Here is a 21450-nt window from a genome sequence, read left to right on the forward strand (position 1 = left end):
TCAGTGAGGGGGTGGTCCCTTTAAGCGGCTCAGTGAGGGGGGTGGTCCCTTTAAGCGGCTCAGTGAAGGGGGTGGTCCCTTTAAGCGGCTCAGTGAGGGGGTGGTCCTTTTAAGCGGCTCAGTGAAGGGGGTGGTCCCTTTAAGCGGCTCAGTGAGGGGGGTGGTCCCTTTAAGCGGCTCAGTGAAGGGGGTGGTCCCTTTAAGCGGCTCAGTGAGGGGGTGGTCCTTTTAAGCGGCTCAGTGAAGGGGGTGGTCCCTTTAAGCGGCTCAGTGAGGGGGGTGGTCCCTTTAAGCGGCTCAGTGAAGGGGGTGGTCCCTTTAAGCGGCTCAGTGAAGGGGGTGGTCCCTTTAAGCGGCTCAGTGAGGGGGTGGTCCCTTTAAGCGGCTCAGTGAAGGGGGTGGTCCCTTTAAGCGGCTCAGTGAAGGGGGTGGTCCCTTTAAGCGGCTCAGTGAAGGGGGTGGTCCCTTTAAGCGGCTCAGTGAAGGGGGTGGTCCCTTTAAGCGGCTCAGTGAAGGGGGTGGTCCCTTTAAGCGGCTCAGTGAGGGGGTGGTCCCTTTAAGCGGCTCAGTGAAGGGGGTGGTCCCTTTAAGCGGCTCAGTGAAGGGGGTGGTCCCTTTAAGCGGCTCAGTGAAGGGGGTGGTCCCTTTAAGCGGCCCTCCCTCCCTCCCTGGGGGAGCTGGGGCCTGGGATTATATTTTCTGGTGGAAGCGGAAAGCCGGGCACTTGGAGCCGGATCCTGGGGCCTCGGGAGGCGGCGGGAGCCTGAGCCTGAGGCCGGGGCCTGGGACACAGGGAGCGGGAGACCGCGGAAAGGAGGCCCCATGCCCGAGGTCAGTGCCCACTTACTTCCCCCCCCCCCCCCCCCCATTGCTCCTTACTCCCCCCCCCCCCCCCCCACATTGCTCCTTACTCCCCCCCCCCCCACATTGCTCCTTACTCCCCCCCCCCCCCCCCCACATTGCTCCTTACTCCCCCCCCCCCCCCCACATTGCTCCTTACTCCCCCCCCCCCCACATTGCTCCTTACCCCCCCTCCCCCTCCCCATCTACAATGTCTCCTCTGCCCCTTCTCTCCCCCCCCCATAATGCCCCTTCTCTCCCCCCCCCCATAATGTCCCTTCTCTTCCCCCCCCCCATAATGTCCCTTCTCTTCCCCCCCCCCCATAATGCCCCTTCTCTTCCCCCCCCCCCCATAATGTCCCTTCTCTCCCCCCCCCCATAATGCCCCTTCTCTTCCCCCCCCATAATGCCCCTTCTCTTCCCCCCCCCCCATAATGCCCCTTCTCTTCCCCCCCCCCCCCCCAAAATGTCCCTCTCTTCCCTCCCCCTCAATGCCTCTTGTCCTTCCTTCCTCCCTCCCCCTACTCTCTTTTCCCCTTCTCCTTTCTTACCCCTGACCCCTTGTTCCTCCCCTCCTTCAGCCCTGTCCCATTGTCCCTCTTTCAGTACTGCAGCCCCCTTTACCCTGACCTCTCCCTCTCTCCCCCTCCCCCCCCCCCAATTCCATCTCCTTACTATGTGCCCAGATGATCCTGTCACTGCTGCTCTGATTTCTCTCTCTCTCTCTTTCCTGCTCCCCCATGGAATGTAGGCAATGTGGGGGGTGGGGGGTGGGGGTTTCTCTGTTCTCTCTCTCCCCCTCTCTCCCATGGAAAGGTGATGGGGGTGCTTGCTGTTGTGGATGATCCCAGGATTGTTTTTCCTTTCTGTGGCAGTGGTGTTTTTTTTATTGTCCCCACACCCAACGGAAGAAACTACGGTGACTGTACAGGAGGCCAGAGAGATCCCACATTGTAAACAAAGTGCTGTCCACCCTGTGTCCTTGGGGCCTGCACTGCAGTGTTCCTCCTGTTTGAATTTGGTTCTGTTTACCTCTAAATCGATCAGATTTCTCGCAAAAAAAAATCCAGTGATTTATTAATTTTCTACCCCCAACCCCCTCCCCTATTCTCGTCGAGGCCTGAATAATTTCTCCTCTGAATGTGTTCAGCATTTACTGTGCAAGATGTTAAACGATTACTCCTCTGCCAGTGTGCTTTTTAAATTCATTTTTAAACTTCCCCTGTTCTTGTTTTTTCTCTCTCTCTCTCTGTTGACCAGAGTTCTTTTGACTCATTTTTTGTTGTTGCTATCGCATGTCTAAAAAGTGCACTGTGCCACAATCCTGGGTGACTGCATTTCCCATAGCGATTGGGAAGACCAGGAGTTGATCAAATTTGTAGATTGTGATTGCTTGTCCATCTCTTGAGTGCAGAGTCCCAAGGATTCAATGCAATGGTCCAGTATCGCTGTGTAAGTTTTTTTACTTGGTTTTTTCTGTTTCTCTTTTGTCAAATTTTGCCTTGCTTATCTCGCATCACGGGGGAACGCTGCCTGTGAAACTTTGCGGGTTCCACAATGAAACAGGATGCTGGTGATCTGAAACAAATAACAAAATTGCTGGAGAAACTCAGCAGGTCTGGCAGCTTCTGTGGAGAGAGAGAGAGAGAGAGAGAGAGAGAGAGAGGGAAAACGCTTAACATTTCGAGTTCTGAAGCAGAGTTACCGAACCATAGAATGGTATGGTTCAGAAGCGACCCACCACCTGTGAGCTCCAAGGAAAGCTCATTCAGCCTGAAATATTAACTATGCTTTCTCTCCCAGGTGCTGCCGACCTGCTGAGCTTTTCCAGCAATTTTTTTTGGTTTCTGATTTACAGCGTCCACAGTTCTTTTTTTGGTTTTTTTATTCTGTACCATCAAGAATTGATTAAATCTACGCTGGGAGTGGCACCATGGTTCAGTGTGGTTAGCACTGCTTCCTCGCAGCGCCAGGGGCCTGGTTCGGTTCCAGCCTCTGGCGACTGTCTGTGTGGAGTTTGCATGTTCTCTCCCAGTGTCTGCATGGGTTTCCTCAGGGTGCTCTGGATTCCTCCCACAGTCCAAAGATGTGCAGGTTTTGGGTGGATTGGCAGTGTTAAATTGTCCCCTAGTGTTTAGGGATGTGCAGGTTAGGTGCATTAGGCAAAGGTGAGGACTGCAGATGCTGGAAACCAGAGTTTAGATCGGAGTGGTGCTGGAAAAGCACAGCAGGTCAGGCAGCATCCGAGAAGCAGGAAATTCGACGTTTCGGGCAAAACCTCTTCATCAGGATTGGTGCATTAGTCAAGGGTAAATGTAAAGTAATAGGGTAAGGGAATGAGATAAACTTCGGAGGGTTGGTGTGGACTTGTTGGGCCGAAGGGCCTGTTTCCACACTATAGGGAGTCGATGACTCAAAACCTTGAATGTTTTGACATTAAGTGCTAACCTAAGCACTCTTTTGAAAAAATGTTGAGATGACCTGCCTCAGCCACCCTCCTGAGCAGTGTGTTCCAGACTCTCTTCCCCTCCATCCTTTTGTGTGAAACAACTTTCCCTCAAGTCGCCCGTCTTGTCTGCCTCTCTTTCCTTTTCAAATTTCGTGCTCAAAATGTTGACTGTGTTTTCTACCTGTACCATTGCCACCTGACCACCTGAGTTTCTGCAGCAATTTCCGCTTTAAAAGTTGCGTTTCAGACTCTCTCCCCTGGGTTTCCATCGCCATTGTTTCCGTGCCCGTGCTCTGAATGTTGGTTGGGAAGCTGGGGTTCTGGGCGAGTAGTGGGATGTGGGAGAAGGATGGGGATGAAATGATTTTGTTGGATTTATTGTAGTCGCATGTACCCGCGCGCAGTGAGCATCTTTTGTTTTTGTGAGCAGTACAGTCGGATCATTAGCAAACAAGGTCGTACAGATCATAGGATGGCAAATGGAATATTGTCCTTTGTTGCTGAAGGGGTTGAGTTTCAAAGCCGGGAGGTTTGGCTGCAGATGTACATGATACTGGTGAGCCCACACCTGGAGAAGTGTGTGCAGTTTTGGTCGTCTTACTTAAGAAAGGATGGCCTGACACAGGAGGGGGAGCAGAGGAGGGTCACTGGGTTGATTTCTGGAGTTGAGGTGGTTGGCTTATGAGGAGAGACTGAGTAGACTGGGATTATATTCATTGGAATTCAGAAGAATTTGGGTGGGGGGGGGTACTCTTTTTAGAAATATAAAATTATGAAGGGAATGGATAAGATAGAAGTGTAGAGGATGTTTCGACTGGGCGGGTAAAACTAGGACAGGAGGGCATAGCCTCGAGATTAAAGGATTTGGGACGCAATTGAGAAGGAACTTCTTCACCCCAGAAGTGAATCTATGGAATTCCTTGCCCAGGGAAGTAGTTGACGCTACTTCAGTAAACATTTTTAAAGCTTAATAGATTTGTTTTTGAACAGTAAAGGAATGATGGAATACGCTGAGAGAGCGGGTAAGTGAAGCTGAGTCCATCACCGGATCAGCCGTGATCTTATTGAATGGTGGAGCAGGCTCGAAGGGCCAGGCGGCCTACTCCTGCTCCTGGTTCTTATGTTCTTATAAAAGTTTAAAAATCGCACACAACAGCAGGTTTTAGTCCAACAGGTTTATTTGGAAGCACTAGCTTTCGGAGCGCTGCTCCTTCGCCTGATGAAGGAGCAGCGCTTTGGAAGCTAGTGCTTCCAAATAAACCTATTGGACTATAACCCGGTGTTGTGGGATTTTTTTTTAACTTTATGCACCCCAGTCCAACACTGGCACCTCTAAATTATGTTCTTATAGGGTGATTAGAGAGAGAGAGAGCAAGGCCTGTAGCTTACAGCTGCACAGGAGGTGCACCAGGCAAGGTCAACGTAAAATTGGAGAGGTCCATTCAGCAACTTCCTGAAGAAGCAGCTCTTGAACCTGCTGGTGGATGGGTTCAAGCTTCTGTATCTTCTGCCTGATGGACGGGACTGACCGTCCTTGAATGGGGGAAGGACCCTTCTAATGGTCTTGCTTCCCGTTCCGTCTGTCTCTCCTTCTAAAACCAGTGAGTCGTCATTTCTGTTGTTGCACACCATGTGAAATCATGCATCTTGTGACAGCAGATCCTAATATTTTTGCTCAAGGCGTGTTCCCATAAGGTGTGTTTTTTAAGACCTTGATATCTGAGATGTGGGCATCATATTTGTGCTCTGTGCTGTCTCATTGCACTTCCCCCTTTTTTTAAACATTTCTAATTCACTGGTGGGGCCTGGGTGAGTATTTATTGCTCTTTCCCAAGGGCGAATCTTTGTTGACAGTCTTTCTGCAGCAACGAGAAGTGTAGATGGAAAGCTGGCTTCCATGATGGTCTTGGGCTGTGCACACCACCTTTTGTAGATTCTCACGGTCCTGAGCAGAGCAGTTACCGCACCAGGCCATTATGCCCGGGGATAGAATGAAGTGCATTGGTAAAAGTTGGTGAGGGTCCTCGTGGACGTGCCGAATCTCAGCCACCTGAGGAAGGAGGTCTGTGTGTGTCTGTCTGTCTGAAAAGTGTACACAAGGTTTGCACAATTACCAGCAAGACTGCTGAGAATCCCAGAGCTACACGTCTGTGGGTTTGTCTCTTTTGGACTGTGGGAGTATGTCATTTCTGGCCCATTGAGGTGACAGTGAGGACTGCAGATGCTGGAGATCAACGTCGAGATGAGAGTGGTGCTGGAAAAGCACAGCGGGTCAGGCAACATCCGAGGAGCAGGAAAATCGACGTTTTGGGGGAAAAAGCCCTTCATTAGGAATGAAGGCAGGGGTGGAGAGATAAATGAGAGGAGGGTGGGGCTGGGGCAAAGGTAGCCAAGAGTACAATAGGGGGATGGAGGTGATAGGTTGGAGAGGAGGGTGGAGTGGGTAGGGGGGAAAGGAAGACTGGCAGGTAGGACAAGTCATGAGAACGGTGCTGAGCTGGAAGGTTGGAACTGGGGTAAGGTGGGGGGGGGGGGAAATGAGGAAACTGGTGAAGTCCACATTGATGCCCTGGGGTTGGAGGCGGAAGACGACGCATTCCTCCACCAGGTGGTGAGGGAGCAGCGATGGACACGGCCCAGGGCTCCACCCCAGAGGCTCCCTGCCTTGTCCCAGATGAAGGGCTTTTGCCCGAAACGTCGATTTTTCCTGCTCCTCGGATGCTGCCTGACCAGCTGTGCCCATTGAGCTGATGCTGACTTTCTGTAGGGCAACCAGACAGTCTCAATTTCCACCAACACCTCCCCCCACCGCTCTCTGCTCAATCCCCGGATCCCCCCCCCACAAGGGTGTTTCTCTCAGGTGTCTGATATGTTTCCTATTGGAATTAATGAGCTTCGTAAGCAGCTTGGTCCAGCTCGTTACCCACTTAGTGCAATTTTCCTTTAAAGAGAATCTTTAAGTATGTCCCCTCGTCCTCCTGGTGCTATCAGCTACCAATGGGTGAACGCTTGATCTAAAACCTGTCAGCATTGATTAAATCTCAACGTCTCATCAACAAGTGCCGCCCCTGACCACAAACACCGCTTCCAATTGACCCTTATCTCTGAAAGTCCTCATCCGTTTCAGGTAAATGATTGGGGCGTTCCAATATGTCGTCAAGAGCTGATAATCAAGGGGTGCAAAGTCCCCTTGGCCAAGGGTCAGTGGTCGGTACAAAAGGCTAATCATGTGACACTGAAATGATGACGGCCCTTAAGGCCGGCCCGGTGTCTCAGTGGTCAGCACTGCTGCCTCACAGTGCCAGGGACCCGGGTTCAATTCCAGCCTTGGGCAGCCGTGCAAACTCCACACAGACATTTCCCGTGTCTATGTGGGTTTCCGGGGATGTGCAGGTTAGGGTGGATTGGCCGTGCTTAATTACCCATAGTGCCCAGGGATGTGCAGGTTAGGGTGGATTGGCCATGCTTAATTACCCATAGTGCCCAGGGATGTGCAGGTTAGGGTGGATTGGCCGTGCTAGATTGTCCCATAGTGCCCAGGGATGTGTAGGTTAGGGTGGATTGGCCGTGCTAGATTGTCCCATAGTGCCCAGGGATGTGTAGGTTAGGGTGGATTGGCCGTGCTAAATTACCCATAGTGCCCAGGGATGTGCAGGTTAGGGTGGATTGGCCGTGCTAGATTGTCCCATAGTGCCCAGGGATGTGTAGGTTAGGGTGGATTGGCCGTGCTAAAATACCCATAGTGCCCAGGGATGTGCAGGTTAGGGTGGATTGGCCGTGCTAAATTACCCATAGTGCCCAGGGATGTGCAGGTTAGGGTGGATTGGCCATGCTAAATTGTCCCATAGTGCCCAGGGATGTGCAGGTTAGGTGGGTTAACCATGGGCGTTACAGGGATAGGGTAGGGGGAGTGGATCTGGGTGGGATGCTCTTCAGAGTTCGGTGTGGATTTGTTTGGCCTAATGGCCTGCTCCCACACTGTAGGGATTCTTTGATTTGTGTGGCTCCATGGTAGTGTCCCAGCCTCTGGGCCTGGAGGTCATTGGGTTTGAGTCCCACCTGGTCTGGCGGGGTGTTGCTATTTTAATAACATCTATGATATGGGTGCCAGCAATGAATATGCCGCAGAAACAGACCCTTCGGCCCCACCAGTCCCTGCTGACCCATCATCCCAAACTAAACTCGTCCCCTCCACCCCGAGCTGCACTTGGCCCATATCTCTCCAACCCTGTCCTACCTGTGAACTAACCTAAATGTCTTTGAACTGTTATAACTAGACCTGCATCCACCACTTCCTCAGGAAGGCCATTCTACACGTGAAACATCTTCTGTAATTCTTTTTTTAAACTGTCCCTCATGTTTTTTTTTAAGAAATCCCCTTTAAGGGGGCATGGAGAGGAATCCTTTTCATATTCAAGAAGAGGTTTTGTCATGTTCCACAGCTGAAGGTGGCCATTTGGCCCATCCAGCCAGTACTGAACGCAGCGTCAGGTTCTCTGGGCTCCCACTGAGTGCCCCTTTAGGATGTGGTGGTAAGTTACCACCTTAACCCGCTGTAGGGAGAGCGACAGTGCCCTTGGTGATGGCATCCCCCTCCTATCACACAGGAAAAGGAAGGAGGCCACTCAGCCCATCAACCCTGCTTCGCTGTTCCAAACAGATGATGGCAGCTCGTCTCCCTCTGTCATTTTTCTTCCCCTACTCTCCCTGGGGGGGGGTGGTCTCACAGCCCTCTTGAGGGGGTTTTATTTTGTTCATTCATGGGACGTGGGTCTCACTGGCTGTAGCAGCATTTAGAGTCATGGAGATGTACAGCACAGCAACAGACCCTTCGGCCCTACTCCTCCATGCCGACCAGATTTCCCAACCTAATCTAGGTCCATATCCCTCCAAACCCTTCCTATTCATAGACCCATCCAGATGCCTTTTAAATGCTGTAATTGTACTAATCTCCACCACATCCTCTGGCAGCTCATTCCATACACGTACCACCCTCTGTGGAAAAAGTTGCCCCTTAGGTCCCATTTAAATCTTTTCCCCCTCACCCTAATCCTATGCCGTCTAGTTCTGGACTCCCCCACCCCAGGAGAAAAGACCATGTCTACACCCCGTATTCATGCCCCTCGTGATTTTGTAAACCTCTATAAGGTCACCCCTCAGCCTCCGACGCTCCAGGGAAAAGAGCCCCAGCCTGTTCAGCCTCTCCCTGTAGCTCAAACCCTCCAACCCTGGTAACATCCCTGTAAATCTTTTCTGAACCCTCTTCAAGTTTCACAACATCTTTCCGATAGGAAGGAGACCAGAATTGCACGCAATATTCCAACAGTGGCCTGACCAATGTCTGTACAGCCGCAACATGAACTCCCATCCCTTGAGATTGTGGTGGGAATCTTCCATCTCCCATCGCTGTCAGGGAGGGAGTTCCCGGATTTTGAGCCAGTACTAGTTAAGCCAGACTAGATCCCAGTCAGGGTGGGCCGGTAATTGGTGGTGGTGTTCCCATGGCTGTGCTGTCCTCGTCCTTCCAGGTGGTTATTGTTGCAGGTTTGGAAGGAGCATTTGTGTTTTGCAGGCGTTGCTATCTTCCGGCTGTGCGTGTGGTGCCAATCAAATCGGCTGATTCGATGCAGAGCCGCTAGCTCTGGACTCATCCAGGCAAGTGGAGAGTATTCCCTCACACTCCTGTCTTCAGCCTTGTCGATGGTGGACAGGCTTTGGGGAGTCAGGAGGGGAGTTACTCACTGCAGTATTATTAACATCTGACCTGCTCTTGTAGCCACTGTCTGGTTCAGTTTCTGGTCCGTGATAACCTCCAGGATGATGATGGTGGGGGATTTGTAATGGTGATGCCAATGAACATCAAGGGCAAGAGTGAAACAATATCTCCTCACCTCCATTTTATTTTGATTTATTATTATGTGTACCTAAGTACAGTGAAAAGCTTTGTTTGTGAGCAGTGCAGGCAGATCTTGGCAAGCAAGGGCAATACAGATCATAAGATGAGTTTTGAGAAGATTTGTAGCTCAGGTTGAGGTTCTAGATGTAGGTTTGGTCGCTGAGCTGAAGGTTTGATTTCAGATGCTTCGTCACCGTACTAGGTAACATCAGTGAGCCTCTGGATGAAGCACTGGTGGTATAGCCCGCTTCCTATTTAAATGTTTGGGTTTCCTTGGGTTGGTGATGTGATATCCTGTGGTGATGTCATTTCCTCTAGTGACATTTCTCTACTGTTCGTTTTCTCAGCGGGTGATAACTGGGATCCACGCACGAGAATTCCTAGAAGCGTGGCATTCCAACCGGAACTCTATCAACAAACACGTTGACTTGGATCCCATTTACCACCCATTGAGAAAAAGAACGGGAAATGACATTACCTTAGAAAATGAGCATCCAGGTCATAAGGTGCTTGGACCGATTTGAGGCTGGCAGGTTTCACTGGACAGGAGGTGCACAGAGCAAGATCAGCACTTATTTGAAGTTGGAGAGTCCGTTCACCAGTCTACTGAACAGCAGGGAATAAGCTGCTCTTGAACCTATTGGTGCATGCGTTCACGCTTCTGTATCTTCTGCCTGATGGGAAAGGTTGGAAGAGAGTGTTACCGGGGTGGGAGGGGGTCTTTGGCAGCCTTTCTGCAGCTACACGAAGTGTAGATGGAGCTTATGGATGGAAGGCTCGCTTCCGTGATGGTCTGGGCTGTGCACACCACCCTCTGTAGTTCCTCACCGTCCTGGGCAGAGCAGTTGCCATACCAGGCCGTTATGCACCTGGACAGAATGCTTTCCATGTGGTGCACCTGTAAAGGTTGGTGAGGCGTTCATGTTCTTGAGTTCGTACCCCGTTCAGTTTTGGATTTTGAAATGGCTAATTCAGAGTCTAGTGTACCGGCGCCCGTTTTCAAACCAGCTCCGTTTCCCTCAGGTTTGTGACCTAATCCTTTTTGCCCTAGTTCTGTAATTCTTAGGAATGGAAATCCAAGCTTCAGAAATTGGAGTGCGTTTTCCTGTGTATCCTGACCTATGATAGAGCACAATTTGATTTCTCAATCCACTCCCCTTCCAGAGAACGTCATTGCCCTCGCGGGTGTCCAGGAGATTTAGTAGACTGGTGCAGGGGTGGATGCACAGTCCTGGTGTAGACTAGGGAGGGGAGTGGGGGGGAGGTTTGTGCCTGTTGGAGCTGAGCAGATTAGGAGAGTGTATTTGAAGTTCAAAGGGAGCGAACAATGGGGAGCGAGTTTCTACCAGCTGGAAGGTGGGTCGGTCAGTCAATCACCTCACGGATCGATGGTAATCAGCACAGCTCCTGTGGGGGGCCATGTGAATTGTTGTTGCTGCGTGGTTTGTTGTGATCTGGACTGTGCTGCCTGACGCACAGCGATTCACCAATAGGAGTCAGGTGATTGAGGGGAGGGGGTGGTCGGCAGAAGTAACGACAGGGTCAACCGATCAGGGCAGGTTGAATGGCCTCCGTTTTGCTAGTGACATGTGCACGTCTCCGACTGGGCCCAGCATTGATTGCCCACCCCTAATTGCCACTGGAGAAGGTGGTGTTGCCTTGAACCATCACAGTCCATGCAGTGTAGACCCACCCGCCCACCATGGGGGTGAGGAAATTCCAGGGTTTTGGCTCCAGCCACAGTACAGGAAGGCTGACACCTTTCCCAAATCGAGGTGGTGAGCAACTCGGGATGGGGTTTGAGGGTGGTTAAACGTGCCCGTGTATCTGTTGCCCTTGCCCCCTCCGGTGTTGGGGATTATCCGTTCAGAAGATGGTGGACAGGAACACTAGCGAGTTGCTGTCGTGTGTCTTGTTGCTGGTACACGCTCCGACTGAACGTGAGGGAGTGTTTGTTGGGGGAGGTGACGGGGTTCCAGTCGAGGCAAGCTGTTTTCTCCTGGGTAGTGTCTAGCTTCTGGAGTGTGGTTTCTCTCCATTGTATGTTAGGCTGTCAGACCAACCCAGCCATGTGCTCCCTCTGTGCAAGGTTAGTCACTTATTGCCAACATACCCAGCACCTGACACTCCAGCGAAAACAGCCCCAGCCTATTCAGCCTCTCCCTTGCCTATTTATCCTATCCATGTGCCTCATGATTTCGTAAACCTCTTATAAAGTCACCCCTCAGCCTCCGACACTCCAGGGAAAACAGCCCCAGTCTGTTCAGCCTCTCCCTGTAGCTCAAACCCTCCAACCCTGGCAACATCCTTTATCAATCTTTTCTGAACCCTTTCACGTTTCACAACATCCTTCCGCTAGGAAGGAGACCGGAATTGCACGCAACGTTCTTTGAACTGTGGAAGGAAACCGGAGCACCCGGAGGAGCCCCCAAGCCCATAGTGTCCAGGGATGTGCGGGCTAGTTGGGTTAGCCATGGGCAATGTAGGGTTATGGGGTAGGGTGGTGGGTCTAGCTGGGATGCTGTTCAGAGGGTCGGTGTGGACTCGATGGGCCGAATGGCATGCTTCCACATTGTAGGGGGCCGAAGACTTCCATCACTGTGCTGTAACGATTCTGTGAAAAAGCCAGGTAACCGCAAGTGGCTCCGCCTTTTGACCTACTTTGAAGTCGTTTATCGACAGACCGCCACAATGTGGTAAATGTCAGCCACCGAAACAGGAAATCGTCGTTTCAGTCTCTGACAGCTTATTCTTCCTCTGCCTGTGATGCTCTTGTCTCCATCGTGGGAGATTTGAAGAGAGGGGCTGATGTGATGACGCTGCCAGTTTGTCTGGCCAAGGGCTGGAGGGCGAGCATAGCCCCCCCCCCCACCCCCCGCAACCCAGCACCTCGCTGCTAAATAATCGCTTCCGATACAGAGTGAGATCAGATCAGCAGCAGTCAGAACCTTTTTTTTTTGTAAGATGAGAAGGCGAGACTTGTGGTTCAGCAGCACCTTCTGTCGTCTCTAGATGTCCCAGAGCGCTTCGTGAAGAATTTTCAACTTGGAGTCACCGATACAAGTTCATTCATGGGATACCCTAGGTATTACCAACTGGACCAGCATCTGTCGGCCATCCCAAATAGACTTTGAACTGAGTGGTTTATTTGGTCAGTGACGACCACATGATTCCTGAACCACACACTGGCCAGACCAGGTAAGGAAGAGATTTCCCTTCCCTGAAGCTTCCCTGATGAGCTGCCACCTTTTTTTTTTAAAAAAACTACAGTGTTCCTTGGGATGTCCGTGCTGCGAAAGATTCAAACCCAGGGACAGGGAAGGAACGGTGCTGGATTTCCGAATCAGGATGGTGAGGCATGGTGGGGAACTTGCAGGGGGTGGTGTTCCCATGTATCTGCTGTCCTTCTGCTAGATAGAAGGGGTCATGGATTCGGAAGCTGTATTAGGAACCTTAGTTAGTTTTTTGCGACGTGTTCTGGAGATGCCGTTACGTGAAGGTGTTGGATGGCCTTCCAATCTAATCAGCTTGCTGTCCTGGATGGTGTTGAACTTCCTGATTAAAGCTGGTGCTGAACGCAGGCAAATGGGGAATATTTCCAACATACTGCTGACAGTTTGTCAAATAAAAGACCAGGGTTGCAAATAGAATCCTGGTATTTATTGCAAAAGGGCTGGATTATAAAAGTAAAGAAGTGTTGTTACGGTTAGATAAGGCTTTGGTGAGACCACCCCTGGAGTATTGTGTCCAGTTCTGGTCTCCTTACTTGAGGGAGAGTCAGACAGAGGGAGTGGTGGCACTGGAGGCAGTTCAGAATTGATTCCAGGGTTGAAAGGGCTGTCGTGTGAGGAGCGATTGAAGTACTTTTGGGCTAGTAGTCACTGGAGTTCAGAATAACTAGGAGGGGGATCTGATCGAGGTATGTAAAATTGAATTGAATTTATTGTCGCGTGTACACAGTGAAAAGCTTTGTCTTACGAGCAATACAGGCCAACCAGAGTTTAGAAGCGTAGATGGGTAAATAAGAGGTAAACAGCAGCAAAAACAAAAACACAGGGACAGGCGAATGTTAAGGGTTTGTGAGTCCATTCAGTATTCTAACAACAGTCGGGTAGAAACTGTTGTGAAACCGGCTGGTGGGTGTGTTCAGGCTTCTGTACCTTCTCCCCAATGGTAGAGGTTGTAGAGAAACATTGTCAGGGTGGGATGGATCTTTGAGAATGCTGGCGGCCTTTCCTTGACAATGGGCCTGGTAGATGGATTCTATAGATGGGAGGTTGGCCTTTGTGATTGTCTGGGCCGAGTTCACCACTCTCTGTAACCGTCTCTGATCTTGAATGGTACAGTTGCCGTACCAGGTAGTGGTACATCCAGACAGAATGCTCTCTGGCGCACCCTATAAAAGTTGGCAAGGGTATTTGCTGTCATGCCAAATTTCCTCAGCTGCCGGAGGAAGAAGAGATGTTGTTGGGCCTTTGAAACCAGTGCGTCCACATGAAGTGTCCACGAAAGCTTGTGTGGATGAGCTTGACGCTCTTCATTCGTTCCACCTCTGTGCTGTTAGTGGGTAGGGGTGCATGAGTAACATCCCACCAAAAGTCAATGATGAGAATGCTAAAGGGGATTAATGAAGTGGACGTTGAATAGATGTTTCCCCACTTGGGACAGACCCAAACAAGATACGGTGTGGGGTGGGGTAACGACAAAACTGAGATTGAGGAGAAATGACCTCTGTCTAAGAAGGTTGTGAATCTGTGGAACATGCTGCCCCAGGGTGCAGTGTAGGCAGAATCGATCAACAGGTTGAAGAAAGGAACTGATTATGTTTCTGATGAAAAGCAGAATAAAGGGAGCAGGCAGGAGAGTGGTGCTGAGACCAAGGTTAGATCAGCTATGGTCACGTAGAACGCCAGAGGAATATCGAGGGGCTGAATTGCCTAATCCCACTCCTAATTCTGATGTTCCAATGATTTTTGAAGCTTGAATAGGGTTTGGCGCTGGGGGAACAAAGTTTGGAGCAGGGACTGAAACCAATGGCTTCAGTCATCCCCATGTTGAATTGGAGGGTCACCTACCTGCCTATCCAGTACTAGATGTTCGAAAATCGCTCAGAAGTGGGGGGGGTTTGAGGTGAGGACACTGGTGTACACGTGCAGACAAATGCTGCATGTTGTGTTTGTCACTGCGAGGTGGTGTGTAGGTGAGATGCTGACGCTGCATGTGGTACCCTTTCCAAATTCAGCCTGCTCCCACCATCCCTCGAAATGCCATCAAACTCATCGACCTAAATCGGGAGCAGGTGACACCTGGACCTTCCGCAATTCGGTCAGATTGTGGCTGATCTGACTTATCACCTCATTCGCACTTCCCCCAAGCCTGTCACCCCCCCCCACTTTGCTTAGCAAGAATCTACCCACCTCTACCTATTTTTTCTCGGGCGGGGGGGGGGAGAAAAAAAGAATCTCCACAATGTGGAGGCAGGCCATTCGGCCCGTTTTGAATCCACACTGAATGTCCAATGAGCATTTTTGGGGCAGCACTATGGCTCGGCACCAGGGACCCAGGTTCGATTCCAGCCTCAGCCGACTGTCTGTATAGAGTTTGCACATTCTCCCCGTGTCTGTGTGGGTTTCCTCGGGTGCTCTGGTTTCCTCCCATAGTCCAAAGATGTGCAGGTTAGGGTGGATTGGCCGCGCTAAATTGCCCATAGTGTTAGGCTCATTAGTCAGAGGTAAATATAAGGGTAGGGGAATGGGTCTGGGTGGGTTAATCTTCGGAGGGTCAGTGTAGAGTTGTTGGGCCAAAGGGCCTGTTTCCACACTGTAGGTGATCTAATCTAGCATCCCACACACACACACCCTCCCTACTGTATTTCTGTAACCCTACATTTCTAATGGTTAACCCACTTAACCTGCATACCTCTGGACACTATGGGCAGTTCGGCATCGCCAATCTACCTAACCTGTGCATCCTTGGGCACTTTGGCCAATTTCCCATGGCCAGTCCACCCCAACCTGCACATCTTTTGGACTGTGGGAGGAAACCGGAGCACCCGGAGGAAACCCACGCAGACACGGGGAGAACATGCAAACTCTACACAGTCAGTCGCCTGAGGCGGGAATTGAACCCGGGTCCCAGGTGCTGTGAGGCAGTGCTCACCTACGGAAATAGTCTCTGCAAAAATTGGCTCACCTCATAGCAGCATTGAGACCCGTTCCAAACAGCTCCTGCGATCGCTACCACATTTCTGAGCTCCTTGCGTGTAGTAATAGATCCCTGGGGGCCACCTCCTAACGATGCTGCCTGACTCTATAACTTGAGGGGGGCGTAATTTTAAGGCGAGAGGACTAAAATTTCAAAGGGGCCTGAGGGGCAACTTTTACAGTGAGCAGTTCATACACAGCATGAACTTTCAGAGGAAGTGGGGGATGCAGTACAGTTACGACATATAAAAGACATTGGGGCAGGTGCAAGGATAGGAAAGATTTGGAGCGATGTGGGCTAAACACAGGCAAATGAGCCCAGTCCTGTTTGGGAAACTTGGTCAGCACGGACGACTTGGATGGAAGATAGTGACTCACTGAAAGTGTTGGCACTCTCCTAGACATCGTCTCACTAGGCCGTGTGCCCCGGCTCGCATCCTGTGCCTGTGTGACTGCCAAAGCGGCCGTGTGCAATTCAACCCCGTCTTTATGAAGAGATCTTAAACAGGCTGCACACACTGGTCCCCAAGACCAGAGCCCGAAAAGTTGGTGTCCGTCCCTCCTGGGAAGCAGTGTTCCCGCAGGGAGTGGAGATACCTACTCTCTGGGAATTAGAGCGATCGTGTTGATGCAGGTATCCAGCGACTCTTCAATGAATCTGATTAAACCCCCAGAAATCCACGTCGAAAGAGAGTTGCGATTTATACATGTTAGTTGTTTTGTCTTGTCCCGAGTTTGCACTGTGTGGTTTACGTCACGTTGGGAAGTATTGTAAAGTGGGAGACCGGCTCCCCAATCTCTGCGTGATGAGGTGTCACAAACGCCGACACAACGATGAACAGATTTGAAGGCTACACGTCTGCCAACCTCCTCCTGTTTTAAAATGAGTGCTGAGGCTGCTTCAAGCAGGGAAGGCAGACAGGCCTTCAGCTCAAAAGCCACGTCACGGTGACACCACCTCAAAACAAAAAGCAGTGTGGCCCTCCCTCAGTGTCAACAGATGGGAATGTCGGCCTAGTTTCTTGGGGCTATGGAGGTGGATTGCGGGTCATGGGGAGAGGCGGTATTGAAGACCAGTGAGGATGGTCAGAACAATGTTGACCGGTTCAGCGAGGGGGACTTGGCCGTTGGAGAAAATGTGAGGGAAATGTTAGGTTGTGCGCTCTGGCAAGAGGAGTTAGCATCAGAATTAGGTATATCATCACATGAGCCCAGTGACAAGTTTACAAAGTCGCCTCTTACGGCACCATTTTGGGTACAGAGGTACCCAAGTGCAAAATTTTAGGAATGAATTAGAAAAATAAATATGTTTTCAAATCTAGTATTAGGGTCCTTTTTTTTTTAAGCAGCCCGGACCGGGACCTCTCCTCCGACTCGAGTCACCGCCTTGGGTCTAACGCAGCCCTGCTCTGGGCACCAGGCTCCATAGCAACCGACGGCCCACTGAGTTCCTGAGTCCAGGCTCCGGGCCTACCGAGGTCGGCAGTGTGCGCTGCTGCTGCCGAAGACCCTCTGACCACGCTCCGGCTTCACCATGACGTCGGAAGATGAAAGAAAAGGAAAGAGAGAGAAGGATGTGCCTGGCCTGGTGCTTTATCAGCTTGGGAGGCCTAGCACTCCCGACCGTGCCAATGCCGCCATCTTGGCTCTCCCACCACTATCCACGCAGAGCATTGTGTCTGAATCTCTGAAAAGCTGGCATCCAAGTTCAGCTCACTAGGGAGACCGATGGAATCAAAAACAGAAGTTGCTGGAAAAGCTTAGCGGGTCGGGCAGCATCTGTGGAGAGAAAGCCCAGACTTAACATTTCAGGTTGAGTGATCCTTCCTCCGAACAAATGGGATGTTGGCCTTTTATTTCAAAGGGACTGTAGTATTAAAACAGCGAGGTTTTGCTTAAAACTGTATAAAACATTAGTCAGACCACACCTGGAGTACCATGAACCATTTTTGGTCCCCTTTTACCTAAGGGAAGATATGCAGGCTTTGGAGACAGTCTAGAGAGAGCTCATTAGGCCAATTCTAGGAACAGAGGGACTATTTTATGAGAGGTTGAGTAAATTTGGCCTGTGCTCTGAACGGACTTTAGAATAACGAGAGCTGACCTTTATTGAGACATAAGAAATTTGGCAGGTGAGGTGTGGAGAGGTTGTTTCTTCCTTTTGTGTGGGAGAGTCTAGGACCAGAGAGCATCACCTCAGAATAAGGGGTCACCTATTTTAAGACGGAAACGAGGAGGAATTCTTCCCCCCCCCCCCCCCCACCCCGAGGGTAATGAATCCGCGGGACTCTTTACAGCAGAGATTGTGGCGAGTGTGTCATTAAGTGTATCACGGCTGAGAGAAATTTTTATTCGGGAAGGGGATAGTGGGAAAGGCCACAGGAAGTCAGTGATCAGATCATCCGTGATATCTAATTGAATGGCAGAGCTGACTTGACGGGCTGAATGGCCTACTCCAGGCTCGGACCTGAGAATGTAGAGCTGATTGGGTATTGTTGGGGGAAGCTGGGGCTGCAAGTTGGATATGAAGCTTGCTTTTTGGAGGAGTAAAGATTTGAATTTCTCCAGAACTTGTAATTTTTATTACAGAGATGTCAGCCTTGCCAAGAGCAAGAGACTGCTTTTGAACAGGGAGATTGATGTTTCTTTTCTTGGGATATTTATATAGGGCTCCATGTTGCATCGCTTTGCTCACTCCATCTGTTCCCGATGAACAGCTGAAGTATTTTGGATCATCTACAGTAAATTCTGTTCAACCTTGAGCCACTGTAGTACGTTTTGAGATTATGTCCTGTCATTTTAGTCTGCTGCACTGTGAAATCCAGCCTCTCCTTGTCCACCAAGTCTTCATCACCGTCCTTCCTTTCTTGATCAGCTGGGCCACTGAGTTTAATTTAGATAAATCCGGGGTTTCCATTTTGCTCAGCAAACCAGGGCAGGACTTGCTCACTTAACAGTAGAGTCCTGCAGAGTGTTGTTGAACAGGGAGACCTCGGGGTGCAGGTACATAGTTCCTTGAAAGTGGAGTCGCAGATAGTGAAGATATTTTGGAGCACTTGCCTTTGTCGGTCAGTGCTGGAAAAGCGCAGCAGGTCAGGCAGCATCCAAGGAGCAGGAGAATCAACGTTTCGGGTGTGAGCTCTTCAGCTATTGGTCAGTGCACCGAGTATAGGAGTTGAGCGGGCATGTGTCCCTGTACAGGACATTGGTGAGACCACCTTTGGAATACTGGGTACAATTGTGGTCTCCCTGCTGTAGGAGGATGTTATTAAATTGGGAAGGGTGCAGAAAAGATATGCAAGGATGTAATTGGGACTGGAGTTACAGGGGAATGGCTGGAACTTTTTCCCTGGAGTGTAGGAGGCTGGGGGGGGGGGTTACCTTTTTTTTTGTTTTAGAGGTTTAAAAGAATCCTGAGGGGCATAGATTGGGTGAATAGCGAAGGTCTTTTCCACAGGGTAGGGGAGTCCAAAACTGGAGGGCATAGGTTTAAGGTGAGAGGGGAAAGACTTTAAAAGGGACCTGAGGGGCAACTTTTTTTACACAGGGTGGTGCGTATATGGAATGAGCTGCCAGTGGTGGGTGTAGGTACAACGTTTAAAAACCATTTTGGTCAGGTCATGAATAGGAAAGATTGAGGGCTGAGGGCCACATGCAGACAAACGGGACTAGGTCAGCTTGCGAAATCTGGTCAGCACAGAAGAGTTGGGCCAAAGGGTCTGTTTCTGCACTGTATGACTCTGATTCGTTGGGGTATATAAAATCCTCTGATATCGAAACCCGCTTGGAAAGTTGGCCGTGTACTTGATGGGAGACTGTGTGTCTGTCCGAGATCCAGGGGTACGGGACTGGCTGGCTGTGACTGAGGCTCTGACTCGTGTGGGAGAGTCTACGACCAGCGGGAATCCTCTCGGAATAAGGGGTCACCCATTTAAGACGGAAACAAGGAGGGATGTTGTCCCCTGTGGGTAATAAATCTGTGGAATTCTTTACCGCAGAGGTTGTAGCAAGTGGGTCATTATGGCCGAGAGGTTTGATCACCGACTTCCTGTGGTCTTTCCCAGTATTCCCTACTCTGACTCAGAGCTGATGGGCTGAATGGCCACCTGTGACTTTCTGAAATAGTGTGAACGTTCATGTTCCTTCCCCCTTTCCTGTTGACCGGAGTCTCGTGTCAACCTTTCCACGGGGTGCTGAAACGCACATTAGATTAGGTTGCTTTGGATTAGATTACTTAGTGTGGAAACAGGCCCTTCGGCCCAACAAGTCCACACCGACCCTCCGAAGAGCAACCCACCCAGACCCATTTCCCCTACATTTACCCCTTCGCCCAACACTGTGCAATTTAGCATGGCCAATTCACCCTAACCTACACACTTTTGGACTGTGGGAGGAAACCGGAGCAAACCCACACAGACACGCGGGAAGAATGTGCAAACTCCACACAGAGAGTTGCCTGAAGTGGGATTTGAACCCGGGTCTCTGGCGCTGTGAGGCAGCAGGGCTAACCATTGTGCCACCCATAAATTAAATTCTCGGTTATCTGGAAACGAGTGTTTTTACACCATTTTGAGTGTGTGATTACTGCTGTCACTTTTGCCAAGAAGTTCTGAACTCTCTTCAATTTTGAAATCTGTCTTTTACACTCATCCCTTGTAAGCGAGTGGGTCTGCAGCTCATCTGTATCTAAACTGAAGTCCCTGCAGTGTGGAAACGGGCCATTCGGCCCAACAAATCCACACCGACCCTCCGAAGGGCATCCTACCCAAACTCATCCCTCTATACTATCCCTGTAACTCTGCCTTTCCCCTGGCTAACCCACCCAACCTGCACATCCCTGGACACAATGGGATAATTTAGCATGGTCAATCCACCCCAACCTGGGCATTATGGGACAATTTAGTATGGCCAATCCACCCGAACCTGGACATCTTTGGACTGTGGGAGGAAACTGGAACACCCGGAGGAAACCCCACGCAGACACTGGGAGAATATGCAAACTCCACACAGACAGTTGCCTGAGGCTGGAATCGAACCAGGGTCCCTGGCGCTGTGAGGCAGCAGTGCTAACCACTGAGCCACTGTGCTGCCCCAAGTTTCTGGTTTGGGAGCCACTCCAGGCTGAAGCTCCCCAGTGGCTGCGTCATGAGTGTGCTGCACTTTCGGAGATGCCACCATTCTGATGAGACTCCAGACCCATATCTGCACTCTCGGTGGGGTTGTCCAAATCCAAAGCTAACATATTGGAAAGGAGCGAGGGTACCCTTCCTGCTGCCCTGCCAAAATAAATTCCTCGACTGACGTTACTCTCTTTTTTTTTTGTTTTCTTTAAATTATTTGATGGTTTAGTGGGGTGCGGGAAAGGCTCACGGCATCCTTATTTCTGACAGTACATACACTACAAAAGTACTTCAGTGGTGAAGTATCCCTGGATGTTCTGAGCTTGTGAAAGGAGGCTTGCTAAATATGTCATAGAGATGTACAGCACGGAAACAGTTATCCCAACCTAAACTCATCCCATTTGCCAGCACTTGGCCCATATTCCCTCTAAACCCTTCTTATTCATTTGCCCATCCAGATGCCTTTTTAAATGTTGCAATTGTACCAGCCTCCACCACTTCCTTTGGCAGCTCATTCTCCACACGCACCACCCTCTGTGTGAAAAAGTTGCCCTCAGGTCCCTTTTAAGTCTTTCCCCTCCTCCTGCTAGTTCTGGGTTCCCCCACCCCAGGGAAAAGACCTTGTCTATTCACCCTATCCATGCCCCTCATGATTTTATAAACCTCTATAAGGTCACCCCTCAGCCTATGATGCTGCAAGGGAAACAGCCCCTCTCTTGTGCTTGTAGTTGGGTGTATTCGGTCTGTCAGTCTCCTGTTTGTATTAGTGGAAGGAGTTGCATCTGTCTCCCTCCTGTTATTTGCGGGGGGGTGGGGGGGTGACAGCAGCAATCTCGCACACTCGATGGTGTAAAAATACTTGTTTCCAGATAACTGAGAATTAATGTGTTTCAGCACCCCCGTCCAAAGGCTGACCCGAGACTTGGGTCAACAGGAAAGCGG

The 21450-nt window shown here is 50.5% G+C and overlaps 1 protein-coding gene across 1 annotated transcript in view; it reads left to right on the plus strand.

Moving 5' to 3' along the window:
- Positions 1–662: 662 nt before the first annotated feature.
- The window catches only part of LOC140492434 (phosphatidylinositol 4,5-bisphosphate 3-kinase catalytic subunit alpha isoform), a 78765-nt gene continuing 57977 nt past the window's right edge, over positions 663–21450 (plus strand). The window contains exons 1-2 of the mRNA XM_072591325.1: positions 663–831; positions 12198–12383. The gene's annotated coding sequence lies outside the window, so the exon portion shown is untranslated. The remainder of the gene's footprint in view (positions 832–12197; positions 12384–21450) is intronic.

This window comes from Chiloscyllium punctatum, chromosome 21 (genome assembly GCF_047496795.1).
Source record: "Chiloscyllium punctatum isolate Juve2018m chromosome 21, sChiPun1.3, whole genome shotgun sequence".
In the NCBI taxonomy this organism is placed as follows: Eukaryota; Metazoa; Chordata; class Chondrichthyes; order Orectolobiformes; family Hemiscylliidae; genus Chiloscyllium; species Chiloscyllium punctatum.